Consider the following 25,966-nt stretch of genomic DNA (forward strand, 5'->3'; position numbering starts at 1 on the left):
TAATCAATGCTTCCCTCTACGAAGGGCCTATCTTCTACTTTATTGTTGAGTCAGTTTGCCTATTCTTTCTATCCCAGAAGCAAACACTTGTATCAACTGTGTGCATTGATTCTTACATGTTTACCTATTGCACTTGTTATATTACTTTGTGTTGACAATTATCCATGAGATATACATGTTGAAGTTGAAAGCAACCGCTGAAACTTTATCTTCCTTTGTGTTGCTTCAATGCCTTTACTTTGAACTTATTGCTTTATGAGTAACTCTTATGCAAGTCTTATTGATGCTTGTCTTGAAAGTATTATTCATGAAAAGTCTTTGCTATATGATTCATTATCTTCATCATTGCTTCGAATCGCTGCATTCATCTCATATGCTTTACAATAGTATGATCAAGATTATGATAGCATGTCACTTCAAAAATTATCTTTGTTATCGTTTACCTACTCGAGGGCGAGTAGGAACTAAGCTTGGGGATGCTTGATACATCCCAAACGTATCTATAATTTCTTATGTTCCATGCTACTTTTATGATTGATACTCACATGTTTTATACACATTATATGTCATTATTATGCATTTTCCGGCACTAACCTATTGACGAGATGCCGAAGAGCCAGTTGATGTTTTCTGCTGTTTTTGGCTTCAGAAATCCTAGTAAGGAAATATTCTCGGAATTGGACGAAATCAACGCTCGGGGTCCTATTTTTGCAGGAAGCTTCCAGAAGTCCGAGGAGTAAACGAAGTGGGGCCACGGGGAGATGACACAACAAGGCGGCGCGGCCTGGGCCCTGGCCGCGCCAGCCTGTTGTGTGGGGCCCCCGTGACGCCCCTTGACCTGCCCTTCCGCCTACTTAAAGCCTTCGTCGCGAAACCCCCGCACCGAGAGCCACGATACGGAAAACCTTCCGGAGACGCCGCCGCCGCCAATCCCATCTCGGGGATTCGGGAGATCGCCTCCGGCACCCTGCCGGAGAGGGGAATCATCTCCCGGAGGTCTCTTCATCGCCATGATCGCCTCCGGATCGATGTGTGAGTAGTTTACCCCTGGACTATGGGTCCATAGCAGTAGCTAGATGGTCGTCTTCTCCTCATTGTGCTATCATGTTAGATCTTGTGAGCTGCCTATCATGATCAAGATCATCTATCTGTAATCCTTCATGTTGTGTTTGTTGGGATCCGATGAATATTGAATACTATGTCAAGTTGATTATCAATCTATCATATATGTTATTTATGTTCTTGCATGCTCTCCGTTGCTAGTAGAGGCTCGGCCAAGTTGATACTTGTGACTCCAAGAGGGAGTATTTATGCTCGATAGTGGGTTCATGCCTCCATTAAATCTGGGACAAGTGACGTAAAGTTGTAAGGTTGTGGATGTGCTGTTGCCACTAGGGATAAAACATCGATGCTTTGTCTAAGGATATTTGTGTTGATTACATTACGCACCATACTTAATGCAACCTGTCCGTTGTTTACAACTTAATACTCGGAGGGGTTCGGATGATAACCTCGAAAGTGGACTTTTTAGGCATAGATGCATGCTCGGATAGCGGTCTATGTACTTTGTCGTAATGCCCCGATTAAATCTCATAGTACTCATCATGATATATGTATGTGCATTGTTATGCCTTCTTTATTTGTCAATTGCCCAACTCTAATTTGTTCACCCAACATCTCGCTATCTTATGGGAGAGACACCGCTAGTGAACTGTGGACCCCGGTCCTATTCTTTACATCCGAAATACAATCTGCTGCAATTGTTCTTTACTCGTTCTTCGCAAACGACCATCATCATCCACACTATACATCTAATCCTTTGTTTACAGCAAGCCGGTGAGATTGACAACCTCACTGTTACGTTGGGGCAAAGTACTTTGATTGTGTTGTGAAGGTTCCACGTTGGCGCCGGAATCCCTGGTGTTGCGTCACACTACACTCCTCCGCCATCAACCTTCAACGTGCTTCTTGGCTCCTCCTGGTTCGATAAACCTTGGTTTCTTTCTGAGGGAAAACTTGCTACTGTACGCATCACACCTTCCTCTTGGGGTTCCCAATGGACATGTCGACTGCACGCATCAGGGCTCCCAGATTATTATTACGCGCATATGGAACGTGAAAGGTGGTGCGTAGGCGCGCGGTATCATCCTACCATTGCGCGAAGGTCTCACGCAATACCGTACGTGATAGCCCTTTTCGTGAAGGGTCCTCCAAAAAAATTGGCGTATCCTGTGGGGCCCCGGACTAGCTGTCCGAAACACCCGTTATGCATACACATTCACGATCCCATGATCAGTGTGTCGTGAAAGCATAACCGAACTGGTATCAAATACATCATCCATTATAGTACCGAATAAAAAGATTACAACAGGTCACATGACCAATACTTACATAAGAGCCGCAACGGCAGGAGATCAACAATCACACAGCGGAAATACTTCAGACAAAAGCGTTCGGATGGCCCAAGTTATGCCATAACCCTACAGGCAACTGACTGGGAAGACGTTCCTAGCTCGCATAGACGTCGTCGACTCCTTCTTCAACTGTCGGATTCCACCAAGTCTGGCCAAGTAAATAGCCAGGGACAAAGCCATGAGTACATTATGAATTGTACTCGCAAACCACCTTAGAGAGAAGTAAAGGATATGCAATTTGGCAGTAGCAAGGAACAGGCACTAAACTAGGGCGACAAGGAGCGAGAGGTGGTTCCTCTCGAGAGTATGACATCTCTATATCTTTGTTGAAAAACATTTTGGAAACAAGTTTATTTCAGACTAATAGGTAAGGGCGACCCATTTTCCTTTCCGGTCATCTCAGTATGACCAAAACAACTTTTCCAACTTTCCACCGTACCTCCCAGGTACATTTCCACCGATCCCATCGGTATCCTTTTCCAAACACTTTTGGAAAACATTTTTTTATAAACCAAAACTCTCTTTAATGCCAAGCAGCTTCCATTCCCACGTCCATAACCGCGGACACTCTGCAGAGGTTGTACACTTTCCCCACAAGATCCGATAAATCCGCCGGGATCATCCCTGGTTCACCAAGCGTCAAAACGTGAGGTTCGGATAACCGATCGCAGTTTTTCGCTTGCTCGCCTTAGCCTAAGACATGCCGAATGAGTTGTACCTCCCAACACCAGAGTCCGGGATGCCGCTTACCCAGGAGTTGCAAAGTCCCCGACACCCGACCCTCCGGAATTCCATCCAACCTCTTAGGCATCTTTCAATGGGAGCTCATAAGTTGTACCCCGCGTACCTAAAAAGGCAAATGGGTTGCGTCCCTTCTCCTGGGAAGAACCCCGGTCGAAGCGTCCATGGTCGGACTGCCACTACACTTGCAGGACCCAAACTAAGGCGAGACAAACTACTACGCTGCGCCCCGTCCCACTAAAGGGTAATGTGGTTGTACCGGCTAGGTCCGGTTCAGGTACTCGATCACCAAAGGTTTTCGAAAACATTTTTATCTCCACTTGCCTCCAGCAATTTTCTTTCCAAAAACATTTTCCTTTTCATAAATTCTCACTTGGGCAGGGCTACCCCATTCCAAGGTTTTCCAACAATTTCTTTTCTTGAAAACTTTTTCCCAAAGGGCTCCCAACCTATAGTCCAGCTTTTCTTGAAAAGCGGCGACAAAAAGGATAGGGTGTTAAGCACCATATCAATAACATGTATTTCTTTAGTAGGTATCAACGAGGGCTGCACCCGTAAGGGTGGAATAATAAAAACTCCGGTGGCAAGAACCACCCACATAAATAAATAAACAATGCAATTTATAAAACTGCTAATTATGCAAGAGTAAGATAATTAGGATGAGATATGCATCAAGAGGTGGCTTGCCTTGGTTGGCTATTTGTCCCTGGACTTCATCTTCATGAACCATCTGCTCTTCCTTCCTCTTTGAAGTCCTGACCTAGATCCTCTCATTCTTCTCCGATAGTGTCGTATTCTAGCGTCGCAAAAGAGAGGAAGAACAATCAACACACAACCATGGAATCAATCACTCATACAAAACCAGTAGCAAACCACTCAAGTAGTAACACTGAACATTCTAAACAAACAACACTTAGGGCAAGACTGGTCATTTTATTTAGAAAAGGACTATTTCTATTACCACTAGAAAAGACTTTAACAAACATTTAATTTCTGAAAGAAAAGGGTTCTGCCTCCCATCAAGACATAATATACAAAAGAAACGGGCCGAAATCAACGGGTCCGGCTAGCGCAGTGCTGGGCCGGCCCAGATGCCACGGCGAACGCGCGGGAGGCCGCGGTTTCAAACCGGCCTGAGCGGGGCCTGCCGCCACGCAGGCATGCACGGCCGGCGCTGCATGCGGCTGCCGGATCAAGATCCGACGGCTCGCGACGCGAGCTTCCGCGGCAACCCAGTACCGGTGGCGCTTCCGCGACACAGACGACGGCGACGAGTCCGGTGCTCACCTTGAGGATCGAGGCGACGCAGGAGAGGAAGAAAACGCGGCGGAGAAGTTCGGGCTGTGCAGGGCAACCACGAGGGCATGCATGCAGCTCCTGGTCGACGTAGACGGGGCGAGCATCGGCCACGGACGGGCAGCGCTCCGTCGATGGTGAGCTCCTGGCGTGCTCCTCATGCACGGCGACATGCAGAGCAATGGGCGCGACGAGGTGAGTGGTGGCCGAGCTCGACTTGGCTTGGACGGCGGCGTACACACGCACAGGGGTGTCTTCCGGGCGTCGGTGAGTCCGTGCGCGGCGATGTCGGAGACGGGCGGCTCGGGGGTGAGGGAGACAACGCAGAGAAGGAGCGGTGGAGGGCGTTGAGACGTGCTGCTGCTCGGCCTGGCTGACTCGGACGAGCGGCGGGCCAGGCGGTCGCGCGCGACGTCGGACGGGAACGACGACGTATGCTACGGGCTTGACGACGCCGTGGTTTAGGGGAGCTGCACGGAAAAAGAGGGTGGTCAGGGCTCAATCTACTCGCAGGAATAATTGGAAGAAGAGAGAGAGAGCAGAGGGAGACGGGCGTGAGCCATTTCATGCTCGGCACGGCCACGGGCCATCGCTCGCGAGCCAGAACTCGCCTTCCCCCAGCGTTAGGGAGGGGAAGAGCAGCTGCTGCTGCGCTCTGGTGGTCTGCGAGGTGGAGGGGGAAATGTGGAGTGGTGGGTGAGCATAGAGAACTTGTAAAGACATGGGAGGGTGGCGTGCGCGGGCAACCGTGAGCAGCGTCGCTCGACGCGCACTGGCCAGAACGGGGCGGCGCTCGGGACAGGGGCAAGCGACAAAGGGAAGGCTTTGGGACGTGCCAGGTAAGTCAATGTAGCGAGGCGGTTTCTGCGGCGAGAGGACGGGTCAGTGGCTGGTCGATAGGCTCATAGGCAAGACGACGAGCGGACGCAATTGGACGGAGAGACGGTGGCGCTGCGGTGTTTCCAGACCGTGCCGACCGTTTTGGAGCGAGGCGCCCGTCCAGGGGTGCGAGGGAATCGGAGGGCCAGGTGAGGTCGTTTCTGCCTGCAAGCTACTCGTGAAAATGCCAGCGGGAAAACGACGTCGTGTGCGTGCAGAACGGAGCGGGGCAGAGGCCGCCCGAGCGTGGGTGAGAGAGTGCCTCTCTCCTCGTCCACCACACGGTGTTTTTAGCCATCGGGGTGTTTCTAGCAGTTGGAAGGGGAAGGAACGACGAGAGTAGATGTAACGGAGATGGGTCTTCCTGGCGTAAATGACACCGAGCTGTTTTGGCAATTTTTCTGTAGGAAGCTCAGTGATCCAAACTAAATGGGGTTTATTGCATTCGAAAGAGGGGAGTACCAGCATTCCTAGGAATTTTACATCTGATTTTATGGTACCAAGGTGAGGAAAGGAGAGATGTGCAAATTCAGGGAGAAATATCGACGCGCGTACACTTAACCGAATTCAGAGTTGACAGACTCCTCGAGTCGATTTGGCTGATTTACTGCGAGCAGATCAGAGCTCGAAATAGGATGAAACTTTCTGCGTTTCCTAGAGGAATGTACCAAGATTACTGGGAAATTTTCAGATGATTTTAAAGCGCCGTGGAGGTAAAACAGAAGAGGGGCAAAGTCGAGGAAAAAAAAATACTGGACAGAAGATTCTGACAGATTGTCTAAGTTAAAAAGCTTGTGAACTACATTTTCCAATTTTCTATAGATCAAACCAGAAAGAATTTGGGAAAAAGATCAACATGAATGTTAAAGAGAAACTATCCAGCTCCAACTATATTTACTCAGGTGATTTTATAGAAGAAGTGCCAGGGAATTAATCAATGGAAAGTCAGGGGAAAAAGATGTCTTACACAACTTTTTCTAAAATTTCTAAGTCTTTGCCTTTTTGTTGAATTCAAAATGTGGCTTCTGTTTTGAGAGACTTAGTGGTCTAGGGTTTAGTCTCGGAAGATAAAAAGGTGTGTGTGATGTACTTTCAAGGTCACTTGACTATGTTGAAATATTTGATTTCAAACAATGTTTGACTTAGGTCAAATTTTAATGCACTCACATGGATGCAAGAATGGAGTTTTCAAAATACACAATTTGTAAACAACAGAAGGTTGTGATTGTTTCTTTTGAGATATTAATTGTCATTCACATAAAGTGAGTTATTGAATTCCTCAAAAATGAAAATCACCAAGTAGATAAAAATGAGGCCATGCACTCATTTAATTCATCAATATGGAAATGCTTGTAATGGATCATTAGATCCCACATTGTCCACTTGAAGTTTTTTTTTTTGAAAATATTTTTTTGCCAAGCATTGTTTGAAAAATGGGTCAACTAAAGAGGATTTTCAAGAATAGCAAAAAAAAAATAAAGCTTGACCCATGATGCTTGCCATAAAAATCTATTTTCAGAACCATGTTTAGAAATAAGTGGAGAGGCATGCACATGAACTCAGAATGCACATGAACTCAGAATGCACATGCATGACCATGCCACACAAATCAGACAAACAATTCAGTCAAGAGCATGACACACAAGTAACACAAAAAGTTTTTGTTCCCCCTGATTTTTGCACTCAGGACACTTAACAAGGTTGCAAAAGTTGGGGCGTTACAGATCCTTCCCCCCTTAAAATAATCTCGTCCCGAGATTACTAAGCGTAGGGATAGAGGGGTTTTATAGGTTGATTTAAGTTAGACTACATCCTCCGGTGGACGTGCTGTTGTCGGAAGATCATAGCTTCAGCTTCTGAGACACACGGTAGATTTCTGTCGAGGACAAGCTTCGTGAAGAGATTGACTTCTCCATGCAGACGTTAGTTTTGTAGCTCCCTAACCACACTAGAGGGGTCCTAGATTCTTGGAAAGTTAGAGCATCCCAACGGTGCTTCAGAAAGATCGAAAGCTTTTGGGTTAGCTTAAATTTTAGTGGAAGACGAAGTCTTCCACCCTTAAGATTGTTCATCGGAGGTTCAGGAAAACGCATAGCTACATCCATGGGGTCATGTCGGGCGCTTTTGAAGAAGTCATCGATCTCCCATCTTGAGTTGAAAAATCTTCAGGGCGAAGTGCAGTCCATAGCTTCAAGAGGCACACATGGTGTTTACTACTTTGTAAGGCGCTCATTAAGTTAGTAAGTCAGCGGAACTCCTGATGGGTCTTCACATAAAGCACCAGCAAGAGTCGTCGAAAATAGTCGTCAGCTTTACGGTTGGTGCTTATTAAAGTACACCAAATCTTGAGTCTTGAATTGTCTTCAAAGGCTTCACTGGATGAGGACCAGATGGACCTTGCAGAGTAACTTGGCTTCGGTGCTACAACTCACTTAGCTTGTTAGAAGGTGAGTCGGGCTAACGTTTTTAAGAAGATGACCTCAAGGTTAGCGCGATTATGCTCTATAGTTAGACAAAATTTGTATGGCCTCACCTTCTCGTGGAGTTGCAGTCGATCGTGAAGGTACTGGCTTCTGCTTCCTTGGCGTCGCAGGGTGTCTTCGGTTGAATGGTGCACTAAGTTGGGGACTCCAGGAAAACAGGGTTCGATCTAGTTGTTACCTAAGTTAGAGTTAGGGTTCTACGTTAGCTTTTGAAACTAACAGTTAGAATTTCTACCCGAAAATTCCCCGAATGCGAGGAAAACATCTTAGGGAGGGTTTCCTAGATAGGGTTACCACACAATGAGGGTTTTTCAGGCCGAAAGGCTAAAACAAACATACACACAACAAGCAATCACAAGCACTCAAGCAGCAAATTCAGAACACCACAAGCAATAATGAAAACCACCCGAGGTACTTCAAGTGTCCAAGGATATCTAATACGCAGGGGTAGCTCAATCTAAGCGATTGAGTTTGTCCTATCCATCCTATAGGCTTGGGTTGGTCAGAGATGCAGACGTCTTCATTTTGTTGATACTGACTTCAGCCTTGATTCTTGTACACTTGGTGGTGAAGTAGACCTGATGTTGAGCCGTCGATGTTGAGTCGGGGCGCAAGCTGCATAGGATCTTCTGGTCTCAATTCAGAGGGGTAATTGCTGAAGAGCTCCATGGATGGCAACTTCTTGTGACGAGCCTAAAAATTTCTAGTCAAGAACTGAGGACTTGATCCTTGACGACTGCAAAAATGCAAGTCCAAAGAGGAACGAGGTCGGCTCCTCGACAGAGTTTGGTGACAACCAAAGACATGCTCTTATTATCCTTATACGCGTACTGCTAAGTCGGCGTCCATCGTCAATAGTTGCAGTCAGGGATACTTGAGACTTCCTGAAGGATTGATCCATCTTAGACTTTGAATCTCCGAGTATGAGTGGGGGCATCGTCCAATATGTTGATTTGGAAGAGGATGGCATAGTAGAATCAGAAATTTTCGAAATCTTTCGAAATCAGAGAGCGAGGTAAGAATGAGAAGTTTTTGAAAGGATAAGAAGATAGAAGCTAAGCTTCTAGTTACTTAGGAAAATAAGTTTCGTAAATAGTTTTACCAAAGTAGTATTGTCCTATCTAACGTCCATGCTAACTAGGGTCTCCTACAGTCAGGATGGCTCTGATACCAGCTCTGTGGGGCCCCGGACTAGCTGTCCGAAACACCCGTTATGCATACACATTCACGATCCCATGAGCAGTGTGTCGTGAAAGCATAACCGAACTGGTATCAATACATCATCCATTATAGTACCGAATAAAAAGATTACAACAGGTCACATGACCAATACTTACATAAGAGCCGCAACGGCAGGAGATCAACAATCACACAGCGGAAATACTTCAGACAAAAGCGTTCGGATGGCCCAAGTTATGCCATAACCCTACAGGCAACTGACTGGGAAGACGTTCCTAGCTCGCATAGACGTCGTCGACTCCTTCTTCAACTGTCGGATTCCACCAAGTCTGGCCAAGTAAATAGCCAGGGACAAAGCCATGAGTACATTATGAATTGTACTCGCAAACCACCTTAGAGAGAAGTAAAGGATATGCAATTTGGCAGTAGCAAGGAACAGGCACTAAACTAGGGCGACAAGGAGCGAGAGGTGGTTCCTCTCGAGAGTATGACATCTCTATATCTTTGTTGAAAAACATTTTGGAAACAAGTTTATTTCAGACTAATAGGTAAGGGCGACCCATTTTCCTTTCCGGTCATCTCAGTATGACCAAAACAACTTTTCCAACTTTCCACCGTACCTCCCAGGTACCTTTCCACCAGTCCCACTGGTATCCTTTTCCAAACACTTTTGGAAAACATTTTTTTATAAACCAAAACTCTCTTTAATGCCAAGCAGCTTCCATTCCCACGTCCATAACCGCGGACACGGCTATTCGAATAGATTTACACTCGCGAGAGGTTGTACACTTTCCCCACAAGATCCGATAAATCCGCCGGGATCATCCCTGGTTCACCAAGCGTCAAAACGCGAGGTTCGGATAACCGATCGCAGTTTTTCGCTTGCTCGCCTTAGCCTAAGACATGCCGAATGAGTTGTACCTCCCAACACGCGAGTCCGGGATGCCGTTTACCCGGGAGTTGCAAAGTCCCCGACACCCGACCCTCCGGAATGCCATCCAACCTCTTAGGCATCTTTCAATGGGAGCTCATAAGTTGTACCCCGCGTACCTAAAAAGGCAAATGGGTTGCGTCCCTTCTCCCGGGAAGAACCCCGGTCGAAGCGTCCATGGTCGGACTGCCACTACACTTGCAGGACCCAAACTAAGGCGAGACAAACTACTACGCTGCGCCCCGTCCCACTAAAGGGTAATGTGGTTGTACTGGCTAGGTCCGGTTCAGGTACTCAGTCACCAAAGGTTTTCGAAAACATTTTTATCTCCACTTGCCTCCAGCAATTTTCTTTCCAAAAACATTTTCCTTTTCATAAATTCTCACTTGGGCAGGGCTACCCCATTCCAAGGTTTTCCAACAATTTCTTTTCTTGAAAACTTTTTCCAAAGGGCTCCCAACCTATAGTCCAGCTTTTCTTGAAAAGCGGCGACAAAAAGGATAGGGTGTTAAGCACCATATCAATAACATGTATTTCTTTAGTAGGTATCAACGAGGGCTGCACCCGTAAGGGTGGAATAATAAAAACTCCGGGTGGCAAGAACCACCCACATAAATAAATAAACAATGCAATTTATAAAACTGCTAATTATGCAAGAGTAAGATAATTAGGATGAGATATGCATCAAGAGGTGGCTTGCCTTGGTTGGCTATTTGTCCCTGGACTTCATCTTCATGAACCATCTGCTCTTCCTTCCTCTTTGAAGTCCTGACCTAGATCCTCTCATTCTTCTCCGATAGTGTCGTATTCTAGCGTCGCAAAAGAAAGGAAGAACAATCAACACACAACCATGGAATCAATCACTCATACAAAACCAGTAGCAAACCACTCAAGTAGTAACACTGAACATTCTAAACAAACAACACTTAGGGCAAGACTGGTCATTTTATTTAGAAAAGGACTATTTCTATTACCACTAGAAAAGACTTTAACAAACATTTAATTTCTAAAAGAAAAGGGTTCTGCCTCCCATCAAGACATAATATACAATAGATCAGGAGTCTAACAAATTTTTGGAAAACACCAATAGGGGTCTGGTGCCAAAGTTCATTACAAAATATTTTAAACAAAAACAACTCAATTTCCCTAGGGTAAAATAAGCAGCAACACCACATTAACAAGCCACTCTAGAATAATGCACACAAAAATATGGTAAAATCACAGAGAGTAAATCTTGACTTTATAAAGCTACAGAAATTGGATTCACTCAATTTGACTTTTTAAAACAATAGTTAAGATTTTTATAAAACCAGAAATAACTTAGGGACCAATTAAATGGCCTAAATATTTCTGTGTGTCACAAAGAAAAGCATGCATCATACCTACTGAAAGCTAATAACATATAGAACACACATGCACAAGAATCACATTCAAATAAAGTTTTAAATGACCTAGACAAATTAAATACGATAGAAACCAGAGCACCCAAACAGCTAGGTACACCAGTATCAGAGCATCACCAACCATAACCAAGCATACCTATGCATAGATAATGCCAAATGTGAACTAACCCCACTAGATTTGTATTTTTCTGATTTTTAAATAAATTTACAAAAATCAATTACTAAAAGGTGCCCTGTTTCAGAAATAAATTCACCAGGCCTAATCTACATCTCTAAAAATTATCTCCTTTGGCACAGAAGTACCGTAACATTTTGTCTACCATAAGCACTTGGTTTTTCTCCAAAAATATATGTAATTTTCAAAATAAATTTCAAAGAAAGGCTCTCTGGTCAGAATTTTATTTGCAAACCAAATAATATCCAGGAAGATCCTGCATGTTAGACCAGTGCCAACAGATTTGCATTTACATTTACAACACAGAAAAAAATTACCACATGCAGAAAGGATCAATACAACTCTCACACCAATTAAAATGCCTATACTGCAACAATCTGGAACATGATTTATCTACACAGATCTACAACCAAACAGCACATGCATGCAATTATTAGTGGTAGCGATTTTGTTTGTGAGCATCCACGAATTTGTTTCATTAATTTTGGATACTCCACGAATTAATAGAATTAGTAAACCTGTCGATCTATTTGCTGGAGGATTAAAGAGGGAAAAGAAAAGGGCCGAAATCAACGGGTCCGGCTAGTGCAGTGCTGGGCCGGCCCAGATGCCACGACGAACGCGCGGGAGGCCGCGGTTTCAAACCGGCCTGAGCGGGGCCTGCCGCCACGCAGGCATGCACGGCCGGCGCTGCATGCGGCTGCCGGATCAAGATCCGACGGCTCGCGACGCGAGCTTCCGCGGCAACCCAGTACCGGCGGCGCTTCCGCGACACAGACGACGGCGACGAGTCCGGGGCTCACCTTGAGGATCGAGGCGACGCAGGAGAGGAAGAAAACGCGGCGGAGAAGTTCGGGCTGTGCAGGGCAACCACGAGGGCATGCATGCAGCTCCTGGTCGACGTAGACGGGGCGAGCATCGGCCACGGACGGGCAGCGCTCCGTCGATGGTGAGCTCCTGGCGTGCTCCTCATGCACGGCGACATGCAGAGCGACGGGCGCGACGAGGTGAGTGGTGGCCGAGCTCGACTTGGCTTGGACGGCGGCGTACACACGCACAGGGGTGTCTTCTGGGCGTCGGTGAGTCCGTGCGCGGCGATGTCGGAGACGGGCGGCTCGGGGGTGACAGAGACAACGCAGAGAAGGAGCGGTGGAGGGCGTTGAGACGTGCTGCTGCTCGGCCTGGGTGACTCGGACGAGCGGCGGGCCAGGCGGTCACGCGCGACGTCGGACGGGAACGACGACGTACGCTACGGGCTTGACGACGGCGTGGTTTAGGGGAGCTGCACGGAAAAAGAGGGTGGTCAGGGCTCAGTCTACTCGCAGGAATAACTGGAAGAAGAGAGAGAGAGCGGAGGGAGACGGGCGTGAGCCATTTCATGCTCGGCACGGCCACGGGCCATCGCTCGCGAGCCAGAACTCGCCTTCCCCCAGCGTTAGGGAGGGGAAGAGCAGCTGCTGCTGCGCTCTGGTGGTCTGCGAGGTGGAGGGGGAAATGTGGAGTGGTGGGTGAGCATAGAGAACTTGTAAAGACATGGGAGGGTGGCGTGCGCGGGAAGCCGTGAGCGGCGTCGCTCGACGCGCACCGGCCAGAATGGGGCGGCGCTCGGGACAGGGGCAAGCGACAAAGGGAAGGCTTTGGGACGTGCCAGGTAAGTCAATGTAGCGAGGCGGTTTCTGCGGCGAGAGGACGGGTCAGTGGCTGGTCGGTAGGCTCAGAGGCAAGACGACGAGCGGACGCAATTGGATGGAGAGACGGTGGCGCTGCGGTGTTTCCAGACCGTGCCGACCGTTTTGGAGCGAGGCGCCCATCCAGGGGTGCGAGGGAATCGGAGGGCCAGGTGAGGTCGTTTCGCCCGCAAGCTACTCGTGAAAATGCCGGCGGGAAAACGACGTCGTGTGCGTGCGGAACGGAGCGGGCAGAGGCCGCCCGAGCGTGGGTGAGAGAGTGCCTCTCTCCTCGTCCACCACACGGTGTTTTTAGCCATCGGGGTGTTTCTAGCAGTTGGAAGGGGAAGGAACGACGAGAGTAGATGTAACGGAGATGGGTCTTCCTGGCAGAAATGACACCGACCTGTTTTGGCAATTTTTCTGTAGGAAGCTCAGTGATCCAAACTAAATGGGGTTTATTGCATTCGAAAGAGGGGAGTACCAGCATTCCTAGGAATTTTACATCTGATTTTATGGTACCAAGGTGAGGAAAGGAGAGATGTGCAAATTCAGGGAGAAATACTGACGCGCAGACACTTAACTGAATTCAGAGTTGACAGACTCCTCGAGTCGATTTGGCTGATTTACTGCGAGCAGATCAGAGCTCGAAATAGGATGAAACTTTCTGCGTTTCCTAGAGGAATGTACCAAGATTACTGGGAAATTTTCAGATGATTTTAAAGCTCCGTGGAGGTAAAACAGAAGAGGGGAAAAGTTGAGGAAAAAAAATACTGGACAGAAGATTCTGACAGATTGTCTAAGTTAAAAAGCTTGTGAACTACATTTGCCAATTTTCTATAGATCAAACCAGAAAGAATTTGGGAAAAAGATCAACATGAATGTTAAAGAGAAACTATCCAGCTCCAACTATATTTACTCAGGTGATTTTATAGAAGAAGTGCCAGGGAATTAATCAATGGAAAGTCAGGGGAAAAAGATGTCATATACAACTTTTTCTAAAATTTCTAAGTCTTTGCCTTTTTGTTGAATTCAAAATGTGGCTTCTGTTTTGAGAGACTTAGTGGTCTAGGGTTTAGTCTCGGAAGATAAAAAGGTGTGTGTGATGTACTTTCAAGGTCACTTGACTATGTTGAAATATTTGATTTCAAACAATGTTTGACTTAGGTCAAATTTTAATGCACTCACATGCAAGAATGGAGTTTTCAAAATACACAATTTGTAAACAACAGAAGGTTCTGATTGTTTCTTTTGAGATATTAATTGTCATTCACATAAAGTGAGTTATTGAATTCCTCAAAAATGAAAATCACCAAGTAGATAAAAATGAGGCCATGCACTCATTTAATTCATCAATATGGAAATGCTTGTAATGGATCATTAGATCCCACATTGTCCACTTGAAGTTTTTTTTTTTTTTTGAAAATATTTTTTTGCCAAGCATTGTTTGAAAAATGGGTCAACTAAAGAGGATTTTCAAGAATAGCAAAAAAAAATAAAGCTTGACCCATGATGCTTGCCATAAAAATCTATTTTCAGAACCATGTTTAGAAATAAGTGGAGAGGCATGCACATGAACTCAGAATGCACATGAACTCAGAATGCACATGCATGACCATGCCACACAAATCAGACAAACAATTCAGTCAAGAGCATGACACACAAGTAACACAAAAAGTTTTTGTTCCCCCTGATTTTTGCACTCAGGACACTTAACAAGGTTGCAAAAGTTGGGGCGTTACATATCCCAATTCCGCCTTTTGTACTGGGTAATTACTATGACACATAAAATGACGCCACGCGGCTCCGTGTGGTATTTTGACTTCGTTCACTTTGTCATCTAGCGAAAACGGGGCCCCTGGAACTTGCGGTACGGCCGTACCGGGCGCGCTGGTGCACCTGTTCGCGAACGCTTCAAACTTAACGGACAAAATTTAACACATAAAATGACGTGTTGTAGACCTAAAAACATTTTACCCGGAATTTCTGAGAGAGTCGTAAAGTGTACCCCTAGTTCAAATTCCGGTAAGTTTCCAGCGGATTCAATTCGGCAGGGAACCGCAGGAAGCCCCAGGGATTGCCAAATAGCTAACGCGCGCATATGGCATGTGATAAGTGGTGCGTAGGCGGTCTCCTATCACCGTGCGGTGGTTGCGCTCGATACTCTAATGCGCCCCCTGTAGCTGCTTCACAAAAAAAACCCCGTTTCGGCACCATGAAAATGAAAAACGGGCCGCCCGTTGGTCGGATTGGAAATCCGCGCCCGGGGCCTTGCGTCCCATCCCAGGGCCCACGCACGTGCCAAATATGGCCTCGTTCCGACAAACTATGTGGTGCCAGAGGCCGTTTGGTACGTCATTCCCCCTAAAAGCCATAGAACTCCGGACGCGATAGCCCTTTTCGTGAAGGCTCTTCCAAGAAAATTGACGTATCCCAATTTCGTCTTTTGTACTAGTTAACACACTAGTAGGAAAACCCTTATAGGCGAAGCTTAGTTCTGTGGCGCACCGTTTTGAGTGCGCCACAGAAACCTATTTTGTGGCGCACAAAGCTCGGTGCGCCACAGAAATAGCTTAATTTTGTGGCGCAGCAGCCGACCATGCGCCACAAAAACTTGGCGGGCCCCACAACCTGTCACCCCCAATTATCGGTGTACGTATTTCGTGGCGCACGCGGTGCGCCGCGCCACGAAATTATCGTTTCGTGGCGCACTTGCTTTGGTGCGCCACGGAAGTAGTTGATTCCGTGGCGCACTTATTCCGGTGCGCCACGTAACTAAGGGAACTTAGCTATATCATCCCGTGCCCTCCCCCGCCCACGCCCGTTCACCTCTCGATCCGTACCGCGCGCCTCTCCCCTCTCCCCTCTCCTCACCGCGCGCCGCCATGGTCGGCGCCATCGCCGCCGCCGTCGCCGCCGCCTTCCTACGCGAGGGCCGCCTGCCGCCACGCTCCTCCCATCCCCGCCACCTGCAGCACAAGCTGCCGCTACGGCGAGGAGGGGCCGCCGCGAGGAGGGGCCGCCGTCGCGTCAAGGTGGAGGAGCCGCCGCGACCTCCACCCTTGCCGTCGTCGTCGGTGAGCTCCTCCACAACCGTTGTTGTCGTCGGTGAGCTCCCTCCCTCTTCCTCCCCTCCCCTCCCTCTTCCTCCCCGCGCGAGCACAACGTGCTCGACGAAATGCTCGCTCCGGATGTATTGCTCGCTGTTGCTCGGGATGCATTGCCCCTAATCGTTTTGCTTCATATGGTGTTCATATGCATTGCCGCTCGCTGCTAGTGATGCTTATTGGAGTGTTCTATATGTTGTTCTGAACTCCGTACAATGTGACAATGAAATTGTTCTGAACCGTACTCGTATATGGTGTTCATATGCATTGCTGCCGCTGCTAGTGATGCTTATAGAAAGATGTGACAATGAAATTGTCTATGCTTATAGAAATTGGAGTGTTCTATATGCTTATAGAAATTGTCTATGCCTCTGCCTCTCGCCTCTCCGTACTTGTTCTATAAATCCTTGTCCGAACCTCGTACAAGGTAATGCGGACTTGCTCACTTGGTATTGCTTGCTAGTTGGACATTTGGTTGGTTTTGATGCTACTTGGTTCATTTAAATGCATGAAATGCTACTATGGTATGCTACTGTGGTATCCTTGTGAAGAAAATGATGGATTCTTGTGAGCTTATGGTATGCTACTATGCTACCGTGGTATCCTCGGTTGCCTCCTTAATTGATGCCCTATGATCCAAATTACTATATTATTGGATTGAGTGTTATGGCTACTGCTTGTTTGCTCTCCAAATTACCAAGTGATGAATATATAATCCCTTTGGAGCATCTGCCCCATGCTATATATGTGTATTTGACCATGCTTATGATGGATTTCTTTTAAGGACTCTAGCTAGATTAGAGGGGAAAAGTTGTCTGCTTTGTTGCCTATGATAATGGATCATCAAATGTTTCCCTTTGTCCCTCGGTTGCCTCCTTAATTGATGCCTTATGATCCAAATGACCCAAGTCTTGCATGATCCCATTTATCCCTAATGTTGCTTAAGATGAATAAATTCCCTCTAATCACCATTTGGAGATCAAGACTAGTTCTTGATTTCCATTAGCTAGACTCCAATATTAAAAATTTCTCCCAAATATGGAGACAAACATTTTAACATTACCCCAATTGATGCCTTTGTCCCTGGTTTCCTCCTTAATTGATTCCTTATGATCTATTTCTTGTTGGCTTTGATGAAAATAGAGATATCCACGAGTAGGGGATCATGTAAATGAATGCCACCGTGGTATCCTTTGAAGAAAAAGGACTGTTTCGATGGTTTTAAAAGGCTAGGTGGTGCTAGGTGATTCGGCTTGGCTACCAAGACTTGTCTCATCCGGTTAGCTGGGATATGCTATGTGTTGTTGCTTGTTTAGGCATATCTATCACTTACTGGATTTACTGGTTCTTGATTGGCCTCTCTTTTGCCAGCATCACTTGGTCTATATACCAAGTGATGAATAATCCCTTTGGAGCATCTGCTCCATGCATGCTATGTGTGTTTGTGCATCTTGACTTATGTTCCCTATGATAATGGATCATCAAATGTTTCCCTTTGTCCCTGGTTGCCTCCTTAATTGATGCCTTATGATCCAAATGATCCAAGTCCCTTGCATGATCCCATTTGTCCCTAATGTTGCTTAATTAAGATGAATAAATTCCCTCTAATCACCATTTGGAGATCAAGACTAGTTCTTGATATCCATTACTTACTCGTCAACACATGTGTTTGCATGTGTGTGTGAGCTGCTTGTAGTGTCACTTGACTATTCAAGTTTCAATGTTGGTTACTTTTCCTCTAGTGCAAGAAATGGTTGAGCAGATGTTTATCCACTCGTTGGCCTTTATTCTTGGGTAGCTCAAAGTGTCATGCACTTACTGGATCATCAAATGTTTCCCTTAATTTGTCCCTGGTTGCCTCCTTAATTGATGCCTTATGATCCAAATTACTATATTATTGGATTGAGTGATATGGCTACTGCTTGTTTGCTCTCCAAATGCTATATATGTGTATTTGACCATGCTTATGATGGATTTCTTTTAAGGACTCTAGCTAGATTAGAGGGGAAAAAGTTGCTGCTTTGTTGCCTATGATAATGGATCATCAAATGTTTCCCTTTGTCCCCGGTTGCCTCCTTAATTGATGCCTTATGATCCAAATGACCCAAGTCCCTTGCATGATCCCATTTGTCCCTAATGTTGCTTAAGATGAATAAATTCCCTCTAATCACCATTTGGAGATCAAGACTAGTTCTTGATTTCCATTAGCTAGACTCCAATATTAAAAATGTCTCCCAAATATGGAGACAAACATTTTAACATTACCCCAAGTGATTTACTTGTCGATGATTAGATGGTTGGTCGATCACTCGTACACTCGGGGTGGAGCAAGTGAGGCTTGGTGTGATGGCACAAATATCAATATCTTGTGCATCCTACCTGGCCTCACTTACTCCATCTCTCGGATGTTAATATTTGTTTCGACCAACAAAGTATGAGGCATTCCATTTAGTTGATACCACTTGACTCTTTCTTCCATTTTAGTGCCGATGATTAGAATGTTCGGTCAATCAGTACACTCCGGGGTGTCGCTAGTGAGCCTGGTGTGATGGCACAAATATCAATCTCTTGTGCATCCTACCTGGCCTCACTAACGCCATCCCGGGATGTTCATATTTGTTTCGACCAACAAAGTATGAGGCATTCCATTTAGTTCATACTAGCTACTTCTTAATTGCATTGGCCTTTCTTCCATTTTAGTGCCGATGATTAGAATGTTTGGTCACCTATACGCCGCAATATACTTTGTAGACGAGCCCCCTTTCCCGGCCGCCGTTCCGTGAACGAGTCCTTGATGAGACAACAACGCCGACATGCCTCTCCGGCGCAGCACCACTTTTCTTCTCTCGCCGTCCAAGTACGTGAACGAGTCCTTAATGCCAAGACGGTGCCAGCCTCCCTAGCATCATGCCGACCCTCGTTGTCGCGCTTCAGGCCGTGTCGATCATGCGCCCTGCACTCTTCGCCTTCTTGCCCGGTGAACTAATAGACTAATCGTTGGAATAAGGAAGCCGATGACGGCCGATCGCAATTTAATCTTGCGACCGGCTGTCATCGGTTTCCTTATTCCAACGATCAGCCTATTGGTTCACCGGGCAAGAAGGCGAACGAGTGCAGGCGCGGGACACACGGCTTGAAGCGCGGCAACACGGCCCGGCATAATGCTGGGCAGGCCGGCACGGTCTTTGCATCAAGGACTCGTTCACCGGACAGCCGAGGGACCGGCGTGGTTCTCGCGCCGGAGATGCAGATCGGCGTTGTTGTGTCGTCAAGCACCCGTTGACGGAACGCCGACCGGGGAAAGGAGGCCCTTCTGCAAAGTATTTGTGTTGACCAACAATGTATGAGGCACATATTCTATTTTGTCATTCCATTTGCTTTGAGATTTTCAAAATGCCGATGATTAAAATGTTTGGTCACCGTACACTTGGGGGTGGCGTAAGTGAGCCTGGTAAGATAGCACAAATATCAATCTCTTGTGCATCCTACCCGGCCTCGCTTACCCCATCCCTAAATGTTAATATTTGTGTTGACCAACAATGTATGAGGCACTTATTCCATTTTGTCATTCCATTTGCTTTGAGATTTTCAAAATGCCGATGATTAAAATGTTTGGTCACCGTACACTTGGGGGTGGCGTAAGTGAGCCTGGTAAGATAGCACAAATATCAATCTCTTGTGCATCGGACTTGGTCTCACCGACGCCATCTCTAAATGTTAATATTTGTGTTGACCAACAATGTATGAGGCACTTATTCCATTTTGTCATTCCATTTGCTTTGACATTTTCAAAATGCCGATGATTAAAATGTTTGGTCACCGTACACTCGGGGCGGCGTAAGTGAGCCCGGTAAGATAGCACAAATATCAATCTCTTGTGCATCGGACTTGGTCTCACTTACACCGTCCCTGAATGTTAATATTTGTGTTGACCAACAATGTATGAGGCATTTATTCCATTTCTCTTGTGCATCGGATACTTGTTGGTCTCACTTTCTTCCATTTTCATCATAGTAGGAACTGGATGGAAGGACCCCGATGCAAGCGAGCCCGGTGGGTAGAGATGACGGAGCAAAGGAGGAACCGGATGAAGACTACTTTGTATCTCGAAATTGTGAATTTTGTATGAATTAAGAGTTGTATGCAAAACATTTGACACTTGCCACTATATATGTATCTCGATCGGGCTCTAAGTAATGTGATGATGATGTCTATGTTATATCCGTGCAATGTACATGATATTTATATTATATCTGAATGTTGCTGTATATAACCCGTGTATCCGTATTGTGTATCCGTATTGCTGTGTATAAACCGTATATGTATACCAGGCAGCACAAAATCGTGTATAATACAAGCAAATTCCGTGGCGCACTAAGAAGCAATTCGTGGCGCACCCTTTCCGTGGCGCACCTAAGAACAAGTGCGCCACGTAAACCTTATTTTTGTGGCGCACGATCAGGTGCGCCACAGAAAGCTTATTTTTGTGGCGACGTTTCTGTGGCGCACCACCCGTGCGCCACAGAATCAAATTTTCGTGCGCCACTGATGAGGCTTTTCCTACTAGTGACACGACACATAAAATGACGCCACGCGGCTCCGTGGGGTATTTTGACTTCGTTCGCTTTGCCATATGCCCAAAACGGGGCCCCCGGGACATGCGGTATGGCCGTACCGGGGGCGCTGGTGCACCCGTTCGCGGACGCTTCAAACGGACAAAATTTAGCACATAAAATGACGTGTTGTAGACCTGAAAACATTTTTCCCCGAATTTCTGGAGAGACGTAAAGTGTACCCCTAGTTCAAATCCGGTCGGCTTCCGACGGATTCGGCGGGAAACAGCAGGAAGCCCCAGGGATTGCCAGATAGCTAACGCGTGCATATGGCATGTGATAGGTGGTGCGTAGGCGGTCTCCTATCACCGCGCGGTGGTTGCGCTCGATACTCTAATGTGCCCCTGTAGCTGCTTCCCAAAAAAACCCGTTTCGGCACCATGAAAATGAAAAACGGGGCGCCCGTTGGTCGGATTGGAAATCCGCGCCCGGGGCCTTGCTTCCCATCCCAGGGCCCACGCACGTGCCAAATATGGCCTCGTTCCGACAAACTATGTGGTGCCAGAGGCCGTTTGGTACGTCATTCCCCCTAAAAGCCATAGAACTCCGGACGTGATAGCCCTTTTCGCGAAGGGTCTTCCAAGAAAATTGACGTATCCCAATTCCGTCTTTTGTACTAGTTAACATGACACATAAAATGACGCCACGCGGCTCCGTGGGGTATTTTGACTTCGTTCGCTTTGCCATCTGCCCAAAACGGGGCCCCGGGACATGCGGTATGGCCGTACCGGGGGCGCTGGTGCACCCGTTCGCGGACGCTTCAAACGGACAAAATTTAGCACATAAAATGACGTGTTGTAGACGTGAAAACATTTTTCCCCGAATTTCTGGAGAGACGTAAAGTGTACCCATAGTTCAAATCCGGTCAGTTTCCAGCGGATTCGGCGGGAAACCGCAGGAAGCCCCAGGGATTGCCAGATAGCTAACGCGCGCATATGGCATGTGATAGGTGGTGCGTAGGTGGTCTCCTATCACCGCGCGGTGGTTGGGCTCGATACTCTAATGCGCCCCCTGTAGCTGCTTCACAAAAAAAAACCCCGTTTCGGCACCATGAAAATGAAAACCGGGCCGCCCGTTGGTCGGATTGGAAATCCGCGCCCGGGGCCTTGCTTCCCATCCCAGGGCCCACGCACGTGCCAAATATGGCCTCGTTCCGACAAACTATGTGGTGCCAGAGGCCGTTTGGTACGTCATTCCCCCTAAAAGCCATAGAACTCCGGACGTGATAGCCCTTTTCGTGAAGGGTCTTCCAAGAAAATTGACGTATCCCAATTCCGTCTTTTGTAATAGTTAGCATGACGCATAAAATGACGCCACGCGGCTCCGTGGGGTATTTTGACTTCGTTCGCTTTGCCATCTGCCCAAAAAGGGGCCCCCGGGACATAAGGTATGGCCGTACTGGGGGCGCTGGTGCACCCGTTCGCGGACGCTTCAAACGGACAAAATTTAGCACATAAAATGATGTGTTGTAGACGTGAAAACGTTTTTCCCCGAATTTCTGGAGAGACGTAAAGTGTACCCATAGTTCAAATCCGGTCAGTTTCCAGCGGATTCGGCGGGAAACCGCAGGAAGCCCCGTGGATTGCCAGATAGCTAACGCGCGCATATGGCATGTGATAGGTGGTGCGTAGGCGGTCTCCTATCACCGCGCGGTGGTTGGGCTCGATACTCTAATGCGCCCCCTGTAGCTGCTTCACAAAAAAACCCGTTTCGGCACCATGAAAATGAAAAACGGGCCGCCCGTTGGTCGGATTGGAAATCCGCGCCGGGGCCTTGCTTCCCATCCCAGGGCCCACGCACGTGCCAAATATGGCCTCGTTCCGACAAACTATGTGGTGCCAGAGGCCGTTTGGTACGTCATTCCCCCTAAAAGCCATAGAACTCCGGACGTGATAGCCCTTTTCGTGAAGGGTCTTCCAAGAAAATTGACGTATCCCAATTCCGTCTTTTGTACTAGTTAACATGACGCATAAAATGACGCCACGCGGCTCCGTGGGGTATTTTGACTTCGTTCGCTTTGCCATCTGCCCAAAAAGGGGCCCCCGGGACATGCGGTATGGCCGTACCGGGGGCGCTGGTGCACCCGTTCGCGGACGCTTCAAACGGACAAAATTTAGCACATAAAATGACGTGTTGTAGACGTGAAAACATTTTTCCCCGAATTTCTGGAGAGACGTAAAGTGTACCCATAGTTCAAATCCGGTCAGTTTCCAGCGGATTCGGCGGGAAACCGCAGGAAGCCCCGTGGATTGCCAGATAGCTAACGCGCGCATATGGCATGTGATAGGTGGTGCGTAGGCGGTCTCCTATCACCGCGCGGTGGTTGGGCTCGATACTCTAATGCGCCCATGTAGCTGCTTCACAAAAAAAACCCGTTTCGGCACCATGAAAATGAAAAACGGGCCGCCCGTTGGTCGGATTGGAAATCCGCGCCCGGGGCCTTGCTTCCCATCCCAGGGCCCACGCACGTGCCAAATATGGCCTCGTTCCGACAAACTATGTGGTGCCAGAGGCCGTTTGGTACGTCATTCCCCCTAAAAGCCATAGAACTCCGGACGTGATAGCCCTTTTCGTGAAGGGTCTTCCAAGAAAATTGACGTATCCCAATTCCGTCTTTTGTACTAGTTAACATGACGCATAAAATGACGCCACGCGGCTCCGTGGGGTATTTTGACTTCGTTCGCTTTGCCATCTGCCCAAAAAGGGGCCCCGGGACATGCGGTATGGCCGCACCGGGGCGCTGGTGCACCCGTTCGCGGACGCTTCAAACGGACAAAATTTAGCACATAAAATGACGTGTTGTAGACGTGAAAACATTTTTCCCCGAATTTCTGGAGAGACGTAAAGTGTACCCATAGTTCAAATCCGGTCAGTTTCCAGCGGATTCGGCGGGAAACCGCAGGAAGCCCCATGGATTGCCATATAGCTAACGCGCGCATATGGCATGTGATAGGTGGTGCGTAGGCGGTCTCCTATCACCGCGCGGTGGTTGGGCTCGATACTCTAATGCGCCCCCTGTAGCTGCTTCACAAAAAAAACCCGTTTCGGCACCATGAAAATGAAAAACGGGTCGCCCGTTGGTCGGATTGGAAATCCGCGCCCGGGGCCTTGCTTCCCATCCCAGGGCCCACGCACGTGCCAAATATGGCCTCGTTCCGACAAACTATGTGGTGCCAGAGGCCGTTTGGTACGTCATTCCCCCTAAAAGCCATAGAACTCCGGACGTGATAGCCCTTTTCGTGAAGGGTCTTCCAAGAAAATTGACGTATCCCAATTCCGTCTTTTGTACTAGTTAAGATGACGCATAAAATGACGCCACGTGGCTCCGTGGGGTATTTTGACTTCGTTCGCTTTGCCATCTGCCCAAAACGGGGCCCCCGGGACATGCGGTATGGCCGTACCGGGGGCGCTGGTGCACCCGTTCGCGGACGCTTCAAACGGACAAAATTTAGCACATAAAATGACGTGTTGTAGACGTGAAAACATTTTTCCCCGAATTTCTGGAGAGACGTAAAGTGTACCCATAGTTCAAATCCGGTCAGTTTCCAACGGATTCGGCGGGAAACCGCAGGAAGCCCCAGGGATTGCCAGATAGCTAACGCGCGCATATGGCATGTGATAGGTGGTGCGTAGGCGGTCTCCTATCACCGCGCGGTGGTTGGGCTCGATACTCTAATGCGCCCCTTGTAGCTGCTTCACAAAAAAACCCGTTTCGGCACCATGAAAATGAAAAACGGGCCGCCCGTTGGTCGGATTGGAAATCCGCGCCCGGGGCCTTGCTTCCCATCCCAGGGCCCACGCACGTGCCAAATATGGCCTCGTTCCGACAAACTATGTGGTGCCGCAGGCCGTTTGGTACGTCATTCCCCCTAAAAGCCATAGAACTCCGGACGTGATAGCCCTTTTCGTGAAGGGTCTTCCAAGAAAATTGACGTATCCCAATTCCGTCTTTTGTACTAGTTAACATGACGCATAAAATGACGCCACGCGGCTCCGTGGGGTATTTTGACTTCGTTCGCTTTGCCATCTGCCCAAAAAGGGGCCCCCGGGACATGCGGTATGGCCGTACGGGCGCTCGGTGCACCCGTTCGCGGACGCTTCAAACGGACAAAATTTAGCACATAAAATGACGTGTTGTAGACGTGAAAACATTTTTCCCCGAATTTCTGGAGAGACGTAAAGTGTACCCATAGTTCAAATCCGGTCAGTTTCCAGCGGATTCGGCGGGAAACCGCAGGAAGCCCCAGGGATTGCCAGATAGCTAACGCGCGCATATGGCATGTGATTGGTGGTGCGTAGGCGGTCTCCTATCACCGCGCGGTGGTTGGGCTCGATACTCTAATGCGCCCCCTGTAGCTGCTTCACACAAAAAACCCGTTTCGGCACCATGAAAATGAAAAACGGGCCGCCCGTTGGTCGGATTGGAAATCCGCGCCCGGGCCTTGCTTCCCATCCCAGGGCCCACGCACGTGCCAAATATGGCCTCGTTCCGACAAACTATGTGGTGCCAGAGGCCGTTTGGTACGTCATTCCCCCTAAAAGCCATAGAACTCCGGACGTGATAGCCCTTTTCGTGAAGGGTCTTCCAAGAAAATTGACGTATCCCAATTACGTCTTTAGTACTAGTTAACATGACGCATAAAATGACGCCACGCGGCTCCGTGGGGTATTTTGACTTCGTTCGCTTTGCCATCTGCCCAAAAAGGGGCCCCGGGACATGCGGTATGGCCGTACCGGGGGCGCTGGTGCACCCGTTCGCGGACGCTTCAAACGGACAAAATTTAGCACATAAAATGACGTGTTGTAGACGTGAAAACATTTTTCCCCGAATTTCTGGAGAGACGTAAAGTGTACCCATAGTTCAAATCCGGTCAGTTTCCAGCGGATTCGGCGGCAAACCGCAGGAAGCCCCAGGGATTGCCAGATAGCTAACGCACGCATATGGCATGTGATAGGTGGTGCGTAGGCGGTCTCCTATCACCGCGCGGTGGTTGGGCTCGATACTCTAATGCGCCCCTGTAGCTGCTTCACAAAAAAAACCCCGTTTCGGCACCATGAAAATGAAAAATGGCCGCCCG

The sequence above is a fragment of the Lolium rigidum genome, chromosome 6 (assembly GCF_022539505.1).
Source record: "Lolium rigidum isolate FL_2022 chromosome 6, APGP_CSIRO_Lrig_0.1, whole genome shotgun sequence".
Lineage (NCBI taxonomy): Eukaryota > Viridiplantae > Streptophyta > Magnoliopsida > Poales > Poaceae > Lolium > Lolium rigidum.